This window comes from Protomyctophum bolini (genome assembly GCF_963924005.1).
Source record: "Protomyctophum bolini genome assembly, contig: SCAFFOLD_465, whole genome shotgun sequence".
Lineage (NCBI taxonomy): Eukaryota > Metazoa > Chordata > Actinopteri > Myctophiformes > Myctophidae > Protomyctophum > Protomyctophum bolini.
The window spans coordinates 12030-33446 of record NW_027665504.1 but is presented as its reverse complement, the minus strand read 5'-3'; the positions used below and the strand labels follow the sequence as shown (position 1 = coordinate 33446).

Sequence of the window (21417 nt, the reverse complement as noted above, 5' to 3'; positions counted from 1 at the left end):
TTGAATGGAGTTTCTAGGTGAAAGTGATTTTTTGACGTGCCAAAATCTGCCATTGAGCCCCATGTTAATTTGAAAGCCTTATATTTCTAAAACTATGACACATTTCAAAGATTCCTTTTCAGGCAAACATGTCCACCCTAAGATGAACCTAAGTAGGCTAGGATGGGGTTGGTAGGTTTAAGTATGTAGGACTAGTAGCATGCCAAAGTTTGTGCTATTGCCATAGAGAATGCATTGGGCGTTTAAGTTAAATAACTCAGAAACTACAAAACATTTCAAAGTAAAAACTTCCAGCATGTGTCTCCACAGTAAGCTGAATAATAAAAAGTTTGAATGGAGTTTCTAGGTGAAAGTGATTTTTTGACGTGCCAAAATCTGCCATTGAGCCCCATGTTAATTTGAAAGCCTTATATTTCTAAAACTATGACACATTTCAAAGATTCCTTTTCAGGCAAACATGTCCACCCTAAGATGAACCTAAGTAGGCTAGGATGGGGTTGGTAGGTTTAAGTATGTAGGACTAGTAGCATGCCAAAGTTTGTGCTATTGCCATAGAGAATGCATTGGGCGTTTAAGTTAAATAACTCAGAAACTACAAAACATTTCAAAGTAAAAACTTCCAGCATGTGTCTCCACAGTAAGCTGAATAATAAAAAGTTTGAATGGAGTTTCTAGGTGAAAGTGATTTTTTGACGTGCCAAAATCTGCCATTGAGCCCCATGTTAATTTGAAAGCCTTATATTTCTAAAACTATGACACATTTCAAAGATTCCTTTTCAGGCAAACATGTCCACCCTAAGATGAACCTAAGTAGGCTAGGATGGGGTTGGTAGGTTTAAGTATGTAGGACTAGTAGCATGCCAAAGTTTGTGCTATTGCCATAGAGAATGCATTGGGCGTTTAAGTTAAATAACTCAGAAACTACAAAACATTTCAAAGTAAAAACTTCCAGCATGTGTCTCCACAGTAAGCTGAATAATAAAAAGTTTGAATGGAGTTTCTAGGTGAAAGTGATTTTTTGACGTGCCAAAATCTGCCATTGAGCCCCATGTTAATTTGAAAGCCTTATATTTCTAAAACTATGACACATTTCAAAGATTCCTTTTCAGGCAAACATGTCCACCCTAAGATGAACCTAAGTAGGCTAGGATGGGGTTGGTAGGTTTAAGTATGTAGGACTAGTAGCATGCCAAAGTTTGTGCTATTGCCATAGAGAATGCATTGGGCGTTTAAGTTAAATAACTCAGAAACTACAAAACATTTCAAAGTAAAAACTTCCAGCATGTGTCTCCACAGTAAGCTGAATAATAAAAAGTTTGAATGGAGTTTCTAGGTGAAAGTGATTTTTTGACGTGCCAAAATCTGCCATTGAGCCCCATGTTAATTTGAAAGCCTTATATTTCTAAAACTATGACACATTTCAAAGATTCCTTTTCAGGCAAACATGTCCACCCTAAGATGAACCTAAGTAGGCTAGGATGGGGTTGGTAGGTTTAAGTATGTAGGACTAGTAGCATGCCAAAGTTTGTGCTATTGCCATAGAGAATGCATTGGGCGTTTAAGTTAAATAACTCAGAAACTACAAAACATTTCAAAGTAAAAACTTCCAGCATGTGTCTCCACAGTAAGCTGAATAATAAAAAGTTTGAATGGAGTTTCTAGGTGAAAGTGATTTTTTGACGTGCCAAAATCTGCCATTGAGCCCCATGTTAATTTGAAAGCCTTATATTTCTAAAACTATGACACATTTCAAAGATTCCTTTTCAGGCAAACATGTCCACCCTAAGATGAACCTAAGTAGGCTAGGATGGGGTTGGTAGGTTTAAGTATGTAGGACTAGTAGCATGCCAAAGTTTGTGCTATTGCCATAGAGAATGCATTGGGCGTTTAAGTTAAATAACTCAGAAACTACAAAACATTTCAAAGTAAAAACTTCCAGCATGTGTCTCCACAGTAAGCTGAATAATAAAAAGTTTGAATGGAGTTTCTAGGTGAAAGTGATTTTTTGACGTGCCAAAATCTGCCATTGAGCCCCATGTTAATTTGAAAGCCTTATATTTCTAAAACTATGACACATTTCAAAGATTCCTTTTCAGGCAAACATGTCCACCCTAAGATGAACCTAAGTAGGCTAGGATGGGGTTGGTAGGTTTAAGTATGTAGGACTAGTAGCATGCCAAAGTTTGTGCTATTGCCATAGAGAATGCATTGGGCGTTTAAGTTAAATAACTCAGAAACTACAAAACATTTCAAAGTAAAAACTTCCAGCATGTGTCTCCACAGTAAGCTGAATAATAAAAAGTTTGAATGGAGTTTCTAGGTGAAAGTGATTTTTTGACGTGCCAAAATCTGCCATTGAGCCCCATGTTAATTTGAAAGCCTTATATTTCTAAAACTATGACACATTTCAAAGATTCCTTTTCAGGCAAACATGTCCACCCTAAGATGAACCTAAGTAGGCTAGGATGGGGTTGGTAGGTTTAAGTATGTAGGACTAGTAGCATGCCAAAGTTTGTGCTATTGCCATAGAGAATGCATTGGGCGTTTAAGTTAAATAACTCAGAAACTACAAAACATTTCAAAGTAAAAACTTCCAGCATGTGTCTCCACAGTAAGCTGAATAATAAAAAGTTTGAATGGAGTTTCTAGGTGAAAGTGATTTTTTGACGTGCCAAAATCTGCCATTGAGCCCCATGTTAATTTGAAAGCCTTATATTTCTAAAACTATGACACATTTCAAAGATTCCTTTTCAGGCAAACATGTCCACCCTAAGATGAACCTAAGTAGGCTAGGATGGGGTTGGTAGGTTTAAGTATGTAGGACTAGTAGCATGCCAAAGTTTGTGCTATTGCCATAGAGAATGCATTGGGCGTTTAAGTTAAATAACTCAGAAACTACAAAACATTTCAAAGTAAAAACTTCCAGCATGTGTCTCCACAGTAAGCTGAATAATAAAAAGTTTGAATGGAGTTTCTAGGTGAAAGTGATTTTTTGACGTGCCAAAATCTGCCATTGAGCCCCATGTTAATTTGAAAGCCTTATATTTCTAAAACTATGACACATTTCAAAGATTCCTTTTCAGGCAAACATGTCCACCCTAAGATGAACCTAAGTAGGCTAGGATGGGGTTGGTAGGTTTAAGTATGTAGGACTAGTAGCATGCCAAAGTTTGTGCTATTGCCATAGAGAATGCATTGGGCGTTTAAGTTAAATAACTCAGAAACTACAAAACATTTCAAAGTAAAAACTTCCAGCATGTGTCTCCACAGTAAGCTGAATAATAAAAAGTTTGAATGGAGTTTCTAGGTGAAAGTGATTTTTTGACGTGCCAAAATCTGCCATTGAGCCCCATGTTAATTTGAAAGCCTTATATTTCTAAAACTATGACACATTTCAAAGATTCCTTTTCAGGCAAACATGTCCACCCTAAGATGAACCTAAGTAGGCTAGGATGGGGTTGGTAGGTTTAAGTATGTAGGACTAGTAGCATGCCAAAGTTTGTGCTATTGCCATAGAGAATGCATTGGGCGTTTAAGTTAAATAACTCAGAAACTACAAAACATTTCAAAGTAAAAACTTCCAGCATGTGTCTCCACAGTAAGCTGAATAATAAAAAGTTTGAATGGAGTTTCTAGGTGAAAGTGATTTTTTGACGTGCCAAAATCTGCCATTGAGCCCCATGTTAATTTGAAAGCCTTATATTTCTAAAACTATGACACATTTCAAAGATTCCTTTTCAGGCAAACATGTCCACCCTAAGATGAACCTAAGTAGGCTAGGATGGGGTTGGTAGGTTTAAGTATGTAGGACTAGTAGCATGCCAAAGTTTGTGCTATTGCCATAGAGAATGCATTGGGCGTTTAAGTTAAATAACTCAGAAACTACAAAACATTTCAAAGTAAAACTTCCAGCATGTGTCTCCACAGTAAGCTGAATAATAAAAAGTTTGAATGGAGTTTCTAGGTGAAAGTGATTTTTTGACGTGCCAAAATCTGCCATTGAGCCCCATGTTAATTTGAAAGCCTTATATTTCTAAAACTATGACACATTTCAAAGATTCCTTTTCAGGCAAACATGTCCACCCTAAGATGAACCTAAGTAGGCTAGGATGGGGTTGGTAGGTTTAAGTATGTAGGACTAGTAGCATGCCAAAGTTTGTGCTATTGCCATAGAGAATGCATTGGGCGTTTAAGTTAAATAACTCAGAAACTACAAAACATTTCAAAGTAAAAACTTCCAGCATGTGTCTCCACAGTAAGCTGAATAATAAAAAGTTTGAATGTAGTTTCTAGGTGAAAGTGTTTTTTTGACGTGCCAAAATCTGCCATTGAGCCCCATGTTAATTTGAAAGCCTTATATTTCTAAAACTATGACACATTTCAAAGATTCCTTTTCAGGCAAACATGTCCACCCTAAGATGAACCTAAGTAGGCTAGGATGGGGTTGGTAGGTTTTAAGTATGTAGGCTAGTAGCATGCCAAAGTTTGTGCTATTGCCATAGAGAATGCATTGGGCGTTTAAGTTAAATAACTCAGAAACTACAAAACATTTCAAAGTAAAAACTTCCAGCATGTGTCTCCACAGTAAGCTGAATAATAAAAAGTTTGAATGGAGTTTCTAGGTGAAAGTGTTTTTTTGACGTGCCAAAATCTGCCATTGAGCCCCATGTTAATTTGAAAGCCTTATATTTCTAAAACTATGACACATTTCAAAGATTCCTTTTCAGGCAAACATGTCCACCCTAAGATGAACCTAAGTAGGCTAGGATGGGGTTGGTAGGTTTTAAGTATGTAGGACTAGTAGCATGCCAAAGTTTGTGCTATTGCCATAGAGAATGCATTGGGCGTTTAAAGTTAAATAACTCAGAAACTACAAAACATTTCAAAGTAAAAACTTCCAGCATGTGTCTCCACAGTAAGCTGAATAATAAAAGTTTGAATGGAGTTTCTAGGTGAAAGTGATTTTTTGACGTGCCAAAATCTGCCATTGAGCCCCATGTTAATTTGAAAGCCTTATATTTCTAAAACTATGACACATTTCAAAGATTCCTTTTCAGGCAAACATGTCCACCCTAAGATGAACCTAAGTAGGCTAGGATGGGGTTGGTAGGTTTAAGTATGTAGGACTAGTAGCATGCCAAAGTTTGTGCTATTGCCATAGAGAATGCATTGGGCGTTTAAGTTAAATAACTCAGAAACTACAAAACATTTCAAAGTAAAAACTTCCAGCATGTGTCTCCACAGTAAGCTGAATAATAAAAAGTTTGAATGGAGTTTCTAGGTGAAAGTGATTTTTTGACGTGCCAAAATCTGCCATTGAGCCCCATGTTAATTTGAAAGCCTTATATTTCTAAAACTATGACACATTTCAAAGATTCCTTTTCAGGCAAACATGTCCACCCTAAGATGAACCTAAGTAGGCTAGGATGGGGTTGGTAGGTTTAAGTATGTAGGACTAGTAGCATGCCAAAGTTTGTGCTATTGCCATAGAGAATGCATTGGGCGTTTAAGTTAAATAACTCAGAAACTACAAAACATTTCAGAGTAAAAACTTCCAGCATGTGTCTCCACAGTAAGCTGAATAATAAAAAGTTTGAATGGAGTTTCTAGGTGAAAGTGATTTTTTGACGTGCCAAAATCTGACATTGAGCCCCATGTTGAAATTCTCAAATTTGAAAGCCTTATATTTCTAAAACTATGACACATTTCAAAGATTCCTTTTCAGGCAAACATGTCCACCCTAAGATGAACCTAAGTAGGCTAGGATGGGGTTGGTAGGTTTAAGTATGTAGGACTAGTAGCATGCCAAAGTTTGTGCTATTGCCATAGAGAATGCATTGGGCGTTTAAGTTAAATAACTCAGAAACTACAAAACATTTCAAAGTAAAAACTTCCAGCATGTGTCTCCACAGTAAGCTGAATAATAAAAAGTTTGAATGGAGTTTCTAGGTGAAAGTGACTTTTTGACGTGCCAAAATCTGCCATTGAGCCCCATGTTGAAATTCTCAAATTTGAAAGCCTTATATTTCTAAAACTATGACACATTTCAAAGATTCCTTTTCAGGCAAACATGTCCACCCTAAGATGAACCTAAGTAGGCTAGGATGGGGTTGGTAGGTTTAAGTATGTAGGACTAGTAGCATGCCAAAGTTTGTGCTATTGCCATAGAGAATGCATTGGGCGTTTAAGTTAAATAACTCAGAAACTACAAAACATTTCAAAGTAAAAACTTCCAGCATGTGTCTCCACAGTAAGCTGAATAATAAAAAGTTTGAATGGAGTTTCTAGGTGAAAGTGACTTTTTGACGTGCCAAAATCTGCCATTGAGCCCCATGTTAAAATTCTCAAATTTGAAAGCCTTATATTTCTAAAACTATGACACATTTCAAAGATTCATTTTCAGGCAAACATGTCCACCCTAAGATGAACCTAAGTAGGCTAGGATGGGGTTGGTAGGTTTAAGTATGTAGGACTAGTAGCATGCCAAAGTTTGTGCTATTGCCATAGAGAATGCATTGGGCGTTTAAGTTAAATAACTCAGAAACTACAAAACATTTCAAAGTAAAAACTTCCAGCATGTGTCTCCACAGTAAGCTGAATAATAAAAAGTTTGAATGGAGTTTCTAGGTGAAAGTGACTTTTTGACGTGCCAAAATCTGCCATTGAGCCCCATGTTAAAATTCTCAAATTTGAAAGCCTTATATTTCTAAAACTATGACACATTTCAAAGATTCATTTTCAGGCAAACATGTCCACCCTAAGATGAACCTAAGTAGGCTAGGATGGGGTTGGTAGGTTTAAGTATGTAGGACTAGTAGCATGCCAAAGTTTGTGCTATTGCCATAGAGAATGCATTGGGCGTTTAAGTTAAATAACTCAGAAACTACAAAACATTTCAAAGTAAAAACTTCCAGCATGTGTCTCCACAGTAAGCTGAATAATAAAAAGTTTGAATGGAGTTTCTAGGTGAAAGTGATTTTTTGACGTGCCAAAATCTGCCATTGAGCCCCATGTTAAAATTCTCAAATTTGAAAGCCTTATATTTCTAAAACTATGACACATTTCAAAGATTCCTTTTCAGGCAAACATGTCCACCCTAAGATGAACCTAAGTAGGCTAGGATGGGGTTGGTAGGTTTAAGTATGTAGGACTAGTAGCATGCCAAAGTTTGTGCTATTGCCATAGAGAATGCATTGGGCGTTTAAGTTAAATAACTCAGAAACTACAAAACATTTCAAAGTAAAAACTTCCAGCATGTGTCTCCACAGTAAGCTGAATAATAAAAAGTTTGAATGGAGTTTCTAGGTGAAAGTGATTTTTTGACGTGCCAAAATCTGCCATTGAGCCCCATGTTAAAATTCTCAAATTTGAAAGCCTTATATTTCTAAAACTATGACACATTTCAAAGATTCCTTTTCAGGCAAACATGTCCACCCTAAGATGAACCTAAGTAGGCTAGGATGGGGTTGGTAAGTTTAAGTATGTAGGACTAGTAGCATGCCAAAGTTTGTGCTATTGCCATAGAGAATGCATTGGGCGTTTAAGTTAAACTAGAAAGCAGTTCCTGTAGAAACTGCGTGGGCTCGCATAAAATGCAATGTATATAATGTACAGTAGAAAATGTATTAAAGCTGAAGGAAAAGTAAAAAAAAAAGAATGTATAAAAATTTGTAAAAAGAATAAGCATAAATAACTGCATAAACCGGAATAAAGTATGTGGAAGTTGTAGAAGTGTTTTTAAAAGTTTTTTTCTTTTTAAGTAAAAAAAATAATAATAATAATAATAAAGTTAAAGTATTTTCTTAAGTAAAAAAAAAAAAAAAAAAGTTAGTTTTTTATTAAGTAAAAAAAAAAGTTAAAGTTTTTTCTTAAGTAAAAAAAAAAAGGTTAAAGTTTTTTCTTAAGTAAAAAAAAAAAAAAAAAAGTTAAGTTCTTTCTTAAGTAAAAAAAAAAAAGTTAAAAGTTTTTTCTTAAGTAAAAAAAAAAAAGTTGAAGTTTTTTCTTAAGTAAAAAAAAAAAAAGTTAAAGTTTTTTCTTAATAAGCAAAATTGTTTTTAAAAAAAAGTTAACGTTATTTTTTAAAGTTTTAATTTTTTTCATTTTTTTCATTTTTTTCATTTTTTTCAAGTTTTTTTCATTTTTTTAAGTTTTTTAAATTTAATTTTTTTTTTCATTAAAAAAGAAAAAAAAAAAAAAAAAAGTTTTTTTTTTTTTTTTGAGTGCGTGCGTGCGTGCGTGCGTGCGTGCGTGCGTGCGTGCGTGCGTGTGTGCGCTTGCGAGAGCTGGGTAAAGGCCAGCCAGGGCCAGACAGGGTGTGTGTGTGCGTGCGTGTGTGCGTGCATGCGTGTGCGTGCGTGCTCTTGCGAGAGCTGTGTAAAGGCCAGCCAATTGCACAAATAGCAGACCTACAAGCTCACAAGGTATCGCAGAGCAACTCATTGAGATCTTGTAACTTTAATGTCAGCCCTGTAATTAAGCCCTTATATGTCTCAGCTGTGGAAGTAAAAAGATTTCCACTTCTATGCCAGTACTATGACTGGGAGATTACAATGGTTCTGAATGGGGGAAAACTATGCCCGAACAAATTGCTCTATCGCAAAAAGTAAAAGTCGAATGCAAATATTTTTTTCGCTGTGAGTGGCCTGAGATATTGAGGTACACCATGTGCGATTGTGGTGTTGGTACGATCGAAAATGTGGTTATAGAGCGAGTTAAGAATTGTCTGCGCGATAATTTCCTCGGAAGAATTATACAATGGAGGTCAATGAGCAGATTGACTGTTTTTGTGTCACTTAAAAGGCCGTAGTTCACATTCTGTATGTCTCTGTGCTTTGGTGGTCACATTGTGTGAAAGAGGACATGTGTGGCTACAAAATGACCAAAGAACATGCATGTAAAATGAATACTTTGGCCGGGACGACAATTTGTTTGGTAAATTTTCAAGGAAAGAATTTCAGTTTCCACACTCTAGTCAAAGAAGCCCCGCACTCTAACTTGGCACTAATTAGCCGAAACGGCCTGCGATTGAACTGCGATTTCGGAAAAAACGTTTAACGTATTCGAATACGGTTTGAACCACGAAAGAGTCCAGAGTCGTGTGAGCGTTCTAAAGTTAAAATTACGTTTCTACGACAAAGTATGCCAGAGTAATGAGGCTGCAAAAGTGAGGTTGATTTAGAGATAAATCCATACATTGTCAATGGGAGGAAAAAACTATAAATAAAGTTAAATATTTAAAAAAGTATAAACTTTTCAAAAAATGTTTTTTCAACAATTAAAGTTCAAAGATAGATGAACATTATAAAGTTTGAATGAAGTTTCAAAGTGAAAGTATGACGGAGTAATAAGAGCTCAAAAAAGTTAACTGTGAAAAATGGGACCTTTCTTCCATCGACTCTCATTATAAAGGATGTAAAAAAAAGTTAAAAAGTATAAAAAGTATAAAAAGTATAAAACTTTGTAAAAATATAAATGCAAGCAAGCATAACTGCAAAGAGCTGAACAGTTTGAAGTTTGAACTAAAATTCTAGCATAAAGTATGTGGAAGTAGTAGCTGACCGAAAAAAACGGCGGAAATTGGAATAAAGAATAACTAGAAAGCAGTTCCTGTAGAAACTGCGTGGGCTCGCATAAAATGCAATGTATATAATGTACAGTAGAAAATGTATTAAAGCTGAAGGAAAAGTAAAAAAAAAAGAATGTATAAAAATTTGTAAAAAGAATAAGCATAAATAACTGCATAAACCGGAATAAAGTATGTGGAAGTTGTAGAAGTGTTTTTAAAAGTTTTTTTCTTTTTAAGTAAAAAAAATAATAATAATAATAAAGTTAAAGTATTTTCTTAAGTAAAAAAAAAAAAAAAAAGTTAGTTTTTTATTAAGTAAAAAAAAAAAAGTTAAAGTTTTTTCTTAAGTAAAAAAAAAAAGGTTAAAGTTTTTTCTAAGTAAAAAAAAAAAAAAAAAAGTTAAGTTCTTAAGTAAAAAAAAAAAAAAAGTTAAAAGTTTTTTCTTAAGTAAAAAAAAAAAAGTTGAAGTTTTTTCTTAAGTAAAAAAAAAAAAAAAAGGTTAAAGTTGTTTCTTAAGTAAAAAAAAAAGTATAAAGTTTTTCTTAATAAGCAAATTTTTTTTTTTTTTAAAGTTAACGTTATTTTTTAAAGTTTTCATTTTTTTCATTTTTTTCATTTTTTTCATTTTTTTCATTTTTTTCAAGTTTTTTTCATTTTTTTAAGTTTTTAAATTTAATTTTTTTTTTCATTAAAAAAAAAAAAAAAAAAAAAAAAGTTCTATATATATTTTTTTTAGTGTGCGTGCGTGCGTGCGTGCGTGCGTGCGTGCGTGCGTGCGTGCTGTGCGTGTGTGCGCTTGCGAGAGCTGGGTAAAGGCCAGCCAGGGCCAGACAGGGTGTGTGTGTGCGTGCGTGTGTGCGTGCGTGCGTGATGCGTGCGTGCTCTTGCGAGAGCTGTGTAAAGGCCAGCCAATTGCACAAATAGCAGACCTACAAGCTCACAAGGTATCGCAGAGCAACTCATTGAGATCTTGTAACTTTAATGTCAGCCCTGTAATTAAGCCCTTATATGTCTCAGCTGTGGAAGTAAAAAGATTTCCACTTCTATGCCAGTACTATGACTGGGAGATTACAATGGTTCTGAATGGGGGAAAACTATGCCGAACAAATTGCTCTATCGCAAAAAGTAAAAGTCGAATGCAAATATTTTTTTTCGCTGTGAGTGGCCTGAGATATTGAGGTACACCATGTGCGATTGTGGTGTTGGTACGATCGAAAATGTGGTTATAAGAGCGAGTTAAGAATTGTCTGCGCGATAATTTCCTCGGAAGAATTATACAATGGAGGTCAATGAGCAGATTGACTGTTTTTGTGTCACTTAAAAGGCCGTAGTTCACATTCTGTATGTCTCTGTGCTTTGGTCGTCACATTGTGTGAAAGAGGACATGTGTGGCTACAAAATGACCAAAGAACATGCATGTAAAATGAATACTTTGGCCGGGACGACAATTTGTTTGGTAAATTTTCAAGGAAAGAATTTCAGTTTCCACACTCTAGTCAAAGAAGCCCCGCACTCTAACTTGGCACTAATTAGCCGAAACGGCCTGCGATTGAACTGCGATTTCGGAAAAAACGTTTAACGTATTCGAATACGGTTTGAACCACGAAAGAGTCCAGAGTCGTTGTGAGCGTTCTAAAGTTAAAATCGTTTCTACGACAAAGTATGCCAGAGTAATGAGGCTGCAAAAAGTGAGGTTGATTTAGAGATAAATCCCATACATTGTCAATGGGAGGAAAAAACTATAAATAAAGTTAAATATTTAAAAAAGTATAAACTTTTTCAAAAAATGTTTTCAACAATTAAAGTTCAAAGATAGATGAACATTATAAGTTTGAATGAAGTTTCAAAGTGAAAGTATGACGGAGTAATAAGAGCTCAAAAAAGTTAACTGTGAAAAATGGGACCTTTCTTCCATCGACTCTCATTATAAAGGATGTAAAAAAAAGTTAAAAAGTATAAAAAGTATAAAAAGTATAAAACTTTGTAAAAATTCATATTGGAGCAAGCATAACTGCAAAGAGCTGAACAGTTTGAAGTTTGAACTAAAATTCTAGCATAAAGTATGTGGAAGTAGTAGGTGACCGAAAAAAAGGCGGAAATTGGAATAAAGAATAACTAGAAAGCAGTTCCTGTAGAAACTGCGTGGGCTCGCATAAAATGCAATGTATAAAGTTATTGCCGTGTCAAGTTTGAAACTCGGGGGACCGGAGTAATAGTGTTACCATTGGTGGTCTAAATCCATAATCAAACTTTCGGGACTGTAGCATATTGTAAACAAAGTAGAAAATGCATTAAAGCTGAAGTAAAAGTTAAAAAAGTATGAAAATTTGTAAAAACTATAGTTTAAGCATGAATAACTGCATAAAGTGGAATAAAGTATGTGGAAGTAGTATGATGCCCAAAAAGTGGCAGAATAAAGTAAGTAAAGTATTACTGTCTACTAATGATTTGTAATGTATGAATAATGCTTTACAATGTATTCTTGATTAATTAGGAAAAGGTAAAAAGAAAAAATACATCAATGGATATGAAAGCATGAATGAGCAGAATTGTATTAAATAGCATACTTTTACATTTAAAAGCATAAACACAATGATTATTGATTTTTCATTGATTTTTTTAGAAGTGTTTTTATTTTTATTTTTAAAAACAAATTTAAATGTAAAAAAAATAAATAATCTTAAAAAAAATAAGTTTTTCTTTTTAAGTTAAAAAAAAAGATTAAGATTTTTATTTTAAGTTTTATTTTTTAGGTTATAGCTGTGTAAATGCCAGCCAATAGGAAGACAGAGGGGCGGGGCTTAAGCAATTAAGCCATTAAAGCTTGTTCCTCTTGATGGTCTACGTCCATGTACCAAAGTTTAAGGCTGTAGCATGTTGTGAATGAAAGTTAGAGCTGTGTAAAGGCCAGCCAATAGGAAGACAGAGGGGCGGGGCTTAAGCAATTAAGCAATGACAGCGTGGCTCCTATTGGTGGTCTAAGTCCATGGAGCAAGTTTCAAGACTGTAGCATGCTGCAAACAAAAGTTATAGCTGTGTAAAGGCCAGCCAATAGGAATACAGAGGGGCGGGGTTTAAGCAATTAAGCCATTACATTTTTGTGGAACACTGTACCAATAAAGAAATAGACTCATTCATAACCGCTCTCAAAGAGCACTTAGAGCAGTTACAGTGGGCTGCTATTTGAAACTGGCCCTGCTAAAAAAGCCAATTTTTCCACACTGTAGGCCTCCACATTTCTTCCCATTTTGAGGGACGATAGCCCCTCCTATGCCCAGGTTAGTGTGTTTGTGTGTACCCCATAGCGATTATTTGATTGGCTGAGTAGGGAATGTGTACCGCAAAATTTGTGATAATGGGATTGGCACAGAATGTGATGGTGTATGATGATAAGAGCGCCTCTCACTTCACACTAAGTGTGATTTTTTCATCTTTCATCAACTGTAATATAGGCTATTATCAGCTAACAGCCTATAATAGCTGACAATGACGTTATATATTCCCTTCTTCTCTGGAATCCTGCCTCAAAGCAGCAGAAAACTGTCGTTCCCTGGCCTGATGTCATCGCTAGGGACACATGCGTCAGTAAGCAGGAACTGGGCATGGACCGGAAAGTCTGGCGTGGCATTGTGTGTGTGTGTGTGTGTGTGTGTGTGTGTGTGTGTGTGTGTGTGTGTGTGTGTGTGTGTGTTGTGTGTGTGTGTGTGTGTGCGTGCGTGCGTGCGTGCGTGCGTGCGTGAGTCTCTGTGTCACAGGCACGGGGTGGGGTTTTTCTTTTTTTTTGTCTTTTTTTGGCCACATAACTAAGGGGGCATGTGATGTGGGGGGCCAATACAAGCTTGTGTGGGGGCCAATTAGGGCTTGTGTGGGGGGGGGGGGCAATAAGGGCTTATGTGGGGGGCCAATGGTTCAAGACGGACATTTGACAAGTAATGATAATTCCACTATCATAATGAATTATCTTTTAATCTGCCATCAGTCAGTTTTAGTTTCAGACTCATGAGAACATATTGCTTATTTTACTGTCCAATGACACAAGGGACGGACTACCCCCAAAAATCGGCGCACAAGTGTGATTTTTTCATATAATTGTATATTTGTACAAATGTTCTGATATGAATTGAAAATAAAGGACCTTAATGTAAATTATAATTATAATTATAATTATAATTATAATTATAATTATTATTATTATTATTATTATTATTATTAGTAGTAGTAGTAGTAGTAGTAGCCTACAGTAGCCTTACAGTAGTAAGTGCTGGGTTATCAAATAATAACAATAATAAGTCAATTTGTCATGTCTTCATGAAAACAACAAAACTCGTTTTGCAAGCACATGCGGACCGCTTTTACTGCAACACCACAGACCACACCACTTCCTGTTTGGAAACTGGTAAGTAACGTCCCAGTCTGTTGTGTACAGTACATATTATATCAATTTAACACCTAAATGAACACATTGCGTTTGTCCCAGTTCATCACTTTGTTAAACAACAGACCCGAAACCATTACTTGTCTTTGTCCCGTTGTTATATGTCCGTTTTTGCTCTCATTTGTCATGCTATTTATTTTGAGTTTATTCTGCTAACAATTAGCTACCAGGCTAATTAGCTCCCAGCCGTCATGAGAGGAACACACAAACACTGAGTGTTGCTGTTATGACGTTGAGTCATACATGTCTATAAATTAATTGTACTAAACGGGTTTTAATCTGTGAAGTACCATTACTGTCTTTGTCCCGTTGTTTTATGTCCGTTTTTGCTCTCATTTGTCATGCTATTTATTTTGAGTTTATTCTGCTAACAATTAGCTACCATGCAGGCTAATTAGCTCCCAGCCGTCATGAGAGGAACACACAAACACTGCGTGTTGCTGTTATGACGTTGAGTCATACATGTCTATAAATTAATTGTACTAAACGGGTTTTAATCTGTGAAGTAGTTTTCATGTCATTAACTATCTAACACAGTAGCCTTTTGCTAGCAGTGTTTTTTTTCCTCCCAGTATGACAGTCATTAATGATGTGATGTCACGTGACACATGTGCACAGAACAGCTAGAGCAGTGGTTCCCAATGTGGGGTCCGTGGACCCCTAGAGGTCCTTGAGTTGAAGGGGGTCCCCAGCTAAATGATAGTTAGGAACCAAATGGACCCTTATGGGTCTGTAACTATGAGTCTTACAATCCTTTTATATGAATTGGGGGTCCCAGAGATAGAAATGACATTAAATGTAGTTAATATGCATGTGAAACTGGGGGTCCTTGAAATTAAACGGGTTCTTATGGTCCAGGGTCCCTGTATCTTTTCAACTGGGGGTCAATTAGTGTCAATTTGGAGACCATGACATCTTGTACATTTGTCATAGCACCTTGTATGTCATGGTTTTATCTAAACTCTGTCTCTCTGTCTCTCTCTCTGTCTCCCCCCCCCCCCCCTCCTTTGCATCACGGTGAGTTGTGAGCTTGTAGATTGGCTAATTTTAAACAATTGAGTACTTTTTACTTTGGTACTGTAGCAATATAGACTTTTTTACTTGCAACAGTGTTTTTTATATTGGAAATAAACAACTGATTAATTGCTTATTTGATCTCCTTCATTTTGCAGATGAAATTACTATCCTGCCTACATCTGAGTAAGTATAGATAAATGGGCATGTTGTGTAGTTTATTTTCCAGTTCGGTTACCTGTTCTGTATTTGGGAGGTCGGTACCTTAGGGTCCCTTGAATGTCAATCCACTCTCCATGGGATGCACTGTTAACACGGTCTGCTCACAGACAAATCTAACGTCACTTGAGTGTTGATGACGTTTTTCAAATATGCAACAGGTGCAGTAGGAGATTGTGAAAACTTGAAACGTGAATTGGTGCTAATTGGCTAGGTACCAACCACTATGTAAAATTGTGTTGTTTCTAAGACTATATCCTTGCCCGAGTACTTCGCAGTTGTTGTGTAAAATGTGGAGTCATTTTAGCGTGCTTGTGCTGTGAGACATTGGCCATGAAGCTGGTTGCCCGTCCATGGAGCAGTGGAGTGAGTCCACTCACTTGACTGCAGCAATAATGTGACCCAACATCACATTATTCCTCCCTCCCTGTAGAACGCTGTGGCCCCCCTGCTGCCTAATGTCCCTTATTAGTATTGTAAAAATAGCAGATCTTCAAGCTTGCAACACACTGTGCTTGTAGATCAGCCTTATTCGGCATGCAACACCTCATATGCTGAAATATCAGTTAAACTGTACAGAGCTGTGCCGTTTACCAGCTGATGCCACAAAACAATTACTGAGGTATATTACTGAGAGTTCTATGCATTGATCATGCAGGTAATGAACAGAAAATGTTGCTGATTCGGTCATTTAAGTTTAGCCTTTTATTTGTTATCAGACAGTGTATTCTATACTGTTGAATTAAAAATGCCTTCTAAAACCTAACCTACGGTTTTTGAAGACCTTCAAATTCTTATTAACCCATTTTGACCTGACATAAGATTCTAAAAATGTCTTCTACATCCTGACAGTTTTCTGAAAAAGCTATGTTTCTATGTCAGTGGTTCTTCGGTTTTTCAAAAATAGCAGACCTACAAGCTCGTAGCGCGCCACTTGGTGGCGCACTATGAGCTTGTAGATCTGCTATTTTTCAATAGCTAAAGCATAACATAATGCCAACACCAAAAGTTCCCGCCACAATGGGTTAAAAAATAAAATAATGGAAATGAATAAATACAAATTCTGCATGTATAGCAACTACAAACTGATTAATTTCTTCTATCTCCTTCAATCTGCAGATCAAACGACACCACCCTACCTTCTGAGTAAGTATTAACTGTATCAGCTTAATATTTGCAGATAAATGGTAATGAATGGCCTACCAAACATCACTGGAATCTCGGGGGAAGGCAATATGGAGGCAACGAGAGGTGATATTGGCAATATCACCTCCATATTGCCTTCCCTCGAGATTCAGATGGCCCCGAGCCGGAAGACCTTTTGTCTATGGTTTTCTGCTTTTGGTGAAGTGTCGGGTGTGGGTGAATAGACCTATGTGCGATTTGCATTCTCTTCCACACTTCACACAGGGCGATACATTGACACAGCATTTTACTGTGACGATCGGGAACCCAGAGATATAGATTCATTTGGATCAAATGGGGCTCTGTGGCATAATGCATATCAAACTGGGGGTTCCATGAAGTTAAAAAGGTTGAGAATCATTGAACGCTAAACTGTATTGGAATGCCATTGCGTACTGTACAACCCTCACGATTTAACCCAGATGTATGCATCGTCAATCACTGAAAATATATCTACAAGCTCACAATGTGGGATGTGAATGGGTGACATTCAATTTACCCGGTGGCCTCTACTCACTAAGCTATGGCCAGAATGTGAGCTTGCAGGAGCTCGCAACTCCTCTAGGTCGTCCCAGACCAGTCATCCCGGTTCTCCATAAATCTGGCCAGCTCATTGGTGCTTTGTGCTCCTGCCTTGTTCTTGAGTATGTCCACACAAGTTAATGTGGGACATCCTTGTGCACTAACTTGCTGGCTGACAGCTCTTAAGCCAAATCCCAATTCCAAAATCTCAGCCACTCGTTCACTCACACTCAACACACTCGCACTCAAACAAACGGCAATGATTTATGTTTGGACACTGACGTTATTTACCAGCTGATATCACAAGTCTACTGAGGTTTACAGGTTTTATTCACATGCATCATGCAGGTAGTACAGGTGCAATACTTTTTTCTCCCAGTGGATTGAATACAAACCATATTTAATGTAAATGTGAAATCAGCGCCTTACTGATTTAATGTGGTTGACGTTTTAGTATTTTAGGATATTAAGTAATAAGGTCAGTGGGGGCATGGAGGCACAGTTGGTAGTGCTGTCGCCTCACAGCTAGAAGGTCCTGGGTTCGATTCCCGCTCGGGGCGCTGTGGGTGCTGGCGGCGTGTTTCCTCCTCCACGTCATCAGTGCCCATACCCGAGGCGGGGTTGGCGAAAGGGCCTTTCTGTGTGGAGTTTGCATGTTCTCCCCGTGTCCCCTAGGGTAGGTACCCTCACAAAAACATGCAGTAATCCTGGTCTCTAAACTGCCTCCCCCTGGCCAGCCGGGGCGCCTGATGGAGGGGAAAGGAACTGGTTGGAATAATGTGTTCCTTCCACGCGCTACGCCCAACCAGGGAAACTCCCCCCTGTCAGGTGTAAAGGAGCAACTTGGACACTCAAGCATGAAGGAAGCATGAGTTAAGTCCGTTGCTCTCCCCAGGTTGGCGGAGGGTGTGTAGAGCCCAGGATCACATTAGATGATTGACACAGGGGTGAAAAATGGGTTACAAAATGGGGGTTTGCGCAACCCAGACCCCACTTTGAGAACCACTGCCTTAAGGCGAGACACCCCAGGTGAATAGGGAAAAAAAGTTAAATAATAGCTATCACAATGAAACTTCTCCAGTTGATTACTTATATTAAAACTAAGATTTTTTGTATTACAAGTTTTCTGAAATATGCAAATTAGGCATTATATGCGCTAATTTGCATACATTTCGGGACGATAAATCTGAAGATCGGATAAAGCCAGGTACAAAAATATGATTTCATTTTGTTGACACATTAGAGCCAAAGAAAATTACACATGGGATTTTTGATATCTCTAATTATCACTATCAATGTGATGTAAATCAGGCTGTGAATGATATATCAACAAATCCATGTGTAAATGTCTGTGGAATATAGTTATGAATAAGACTGGAAAGTTTGGTGTATGTGAGTTCAACTGAAGTGGAGATTCTTTGTCCCAAGTATGAGGAAAACTCATTTTGAGAAAACGGCCTTTAAAGATTTGTATTGTAAAATTCCAAAACGTTTTATTTGAAGCCACTATTTTGAGACAAAATATCTCATCCAAACCTTGGCAACCACATATAATGGCATATATCATTAGAAAGGTCTGGACCTCGAGCTGATTGTGGTGTGATCCAAATATGGTCACTTCCTTTGTACCAACAACCAATCATGAAAATAGAGATGGTGGCTTTTCACCCAGAAAAACGAGCTGTCATTGGCTAAAATAAACTATCCAACTAAACATCTAAATCTGTATTTTTAATGTGTATTTTGCTTTAGTTTGTAGGAAGCAAAATAGCAAAAAAAAAAAAAATGAAAAATCATGATTTCACCTGGGGTGTCTCACCTTAAATGACCAACTGTCAACCTAGCTTTAAGTGGTCATCACTAATACTCATAAGATGACACCATTCCTGCCTACCCACTTTGTCGCAGAGGATGTGTTAGTGATGGCCAATTGAACGATAGGTTGAAACTGTGTGAAGTGTTTAAATTGGAGCAGATTGATTAAATGCAAGCTGTTACAATGTAAGCCATTTAGTTAGAAATATGCATCAGTGTGCATTGAACTTTACTCCTTTACCAGGAAATGATTAACCCAATTAGGCCTGAGGACACATCTCTGTCACCCTATAGCTTTTAACCATGACTATAAACTTTACCTGAAAAATGGCAGATCTACATGCTCAGAGTGTTGCGCTACGAGCTTGTAGCTTGTTTTCTTTAACTCAAATCTTTGCTTCTGGGGGGTCCCTGCTACAACATATTTTCAGAGGGTCCCTGCTACAACATATTTTCAGATGGGGTCTGTGGCAAAATACAGATAATTCTCGGGGTCCTTGACATGAAATGGTTTGAGAACCACTGATAAGGTTTTGGAAGACATATTGTAGAATCTGGTGCCAGATCTCAATGGGTTAACAACACAAAAGAAAAATATTCTTTGAACAATTAAGTAATTGCTGATTTTCTCCTTTTCATTCTGCAGACTTAGCTGGTTGCTGTTGCTACACTTGAGTAAGTATTAGTTATCAACACTGATAATGTTTTTACACTATTTCTATTCAAGTTGAATATAGGTGCAAGAAGTGATGTCACACACACACACACACACACACACACACAATTTTGACACACATGTTAACCACTTAGGCGTTATTCCTAGTATGGACTTTCAGTGGTGAGGTGACCACCGAACTACAACATGACGTCACTGAGCCGCGGTGAAGAGCCTACCACGGCCACCGCCTCAGCCCTACTCTCTGTTTTTACTCGCCACCGCTCCACGCTATTTCAGCTCCGGTGGTCACCTCGCCACCGAAAATCCACACTATGAATAGGCCTTTAAGCCCTGTATGATACAAAAATAGCAGACCGACAAGCTCACAACGTGACTTGTGAATTTGTAGCTTTATAGCTTAAAAAATACTTATGTTTATGGTGGAGGGGCAGATGTTTTGGTTAGGGACCCTTTGACCAAATGGCCACATTCTGAGCTTGTAGAACTGCTATTTGCAGCACACACCACTGTACGATGGAACACACATTATACTTTAAATATTGAATACTATGGTTGATGTAATTAGCAATTGCATATTTTATACAGTACAGTAACTGACTACATAAGGCTTATTAATCCTGTGGGGAAGATTCAGAACAGCTAGCCAAATTGCTGCAAATAAACATTGTAATAACTAGGGTTGACCTGATCAGGTGATCGGAAATCTGCTCCAATCTCATGATTTTCAAAAGATCGGATTTTTTATTGTAAATCTCAAAGAAAGATGTATAAGCAATGAGATTTTGTAAACTGTTTATGCTAGCAAAGTTTGTGTTGTAACTTTATATATTCCATGAGAGGCGGAGAGGTGGAGTTAGTTGCTTTAGCAAACAACACGAGGTTTCTTCCTGACAGCAACGTTATGCATTTATGTTACTGATATACTTGTATAAATGTGACTATGAATATTCTTTCTTTCAGGTAAACCTTGCGCAGTGAAGGTTCCAGTGGGTTCCAGTGGATCCTGTTTTTCTCTTAATCCAACACCCCAAACCCTTCTATCTCCCTGCTGCCTCTCTGTCTTTTGTCTCTACCTTTTCTCTATCTCGCCCAGAGAAGTCTCAGAGTTGGGAGCAACTCTGAGAGATCTTGCTCTGCTCCCTTAAGCAAACCCTGAAACGCAACTTGATACAAGTTTTGATGCAACCCTGAAACGCAATTTGATACAACTTTTGATGCAACCCTGATACTAAACTTGATACAACCTTTGATGCAACCCTGATACCCTGAAACCTTGGATACAGCTTTTTGAGACATTTGTATTGCCACACCTTTGAGCCATCTTTGTTTATTCACCTTTTGTTTTGGTTAAACATCCATCCACCTAAACACCATTTCCACATTCCTGAGTGATAGTTTATACATACTGTACCGTATACATTATTTGTTTCTGGCTATCAACTACCTGGATCCGAACGCAGCCTCAACTCGATCAGCTTGGTGTCTGCACTCTACATACTGAACCAGGACCGGACTGCATACTAGACCAGGATCATCAAAGCAAACACATTTCACTAACTGTTTAGAAATACTCTTAACATTGGTACAGTGTATACTCCTAGCAAGGCCAAACTCTTTATTGTTCAGCTTCTTGATACATTGTATAGTAAAATATACTTGAGTGAAAGTAAATGTATGGTAGTTCAATAGGCTTGTTTAGAATTCTGTTTGATAGTTAAGCTATTTGCAGCTCTGACAAGTGGACCTGTGATCACACTATCGAACAGCAGTCCAACTGAAGTAGCCTAACTGCTATATTAAGTGTATACATTACCAAGATAATTCTCCTAATCCATCACTATATTGTTAAGCTATCACTGAATATTTAATCAGCACTACTTGAAGGTTTGTTGCTTGTGCTAACATTTGAGAAACATTTCATTGGTTCAAAACAAAACTGTTTCCATATTCCCAAGTATACATTTACACATATATATACATACC

General features: G+C 37.2%; 1 long non-coding RNA gene across 1 annotated transcript; it reads left to right on the top strand.

Annotated features, from left to right (window-relative positions):
- Positions 1–15171: 15171 nt before the first annotated feature.
- On the top strand, positions 15172–21120 carry LOC308312266. The gene is made up of 4 exons (XR_013963761.1): positions 15172–15200; positions 16353–16379; positions 19402–19430; positions 20395–21120. It is a non-coding gene; the product is annotated as an uncharacterized lncRNA (long non-coding RNA).
- The last annotated feature ends 297 nt before the right edge of the window (positions 21121–21417 follow it).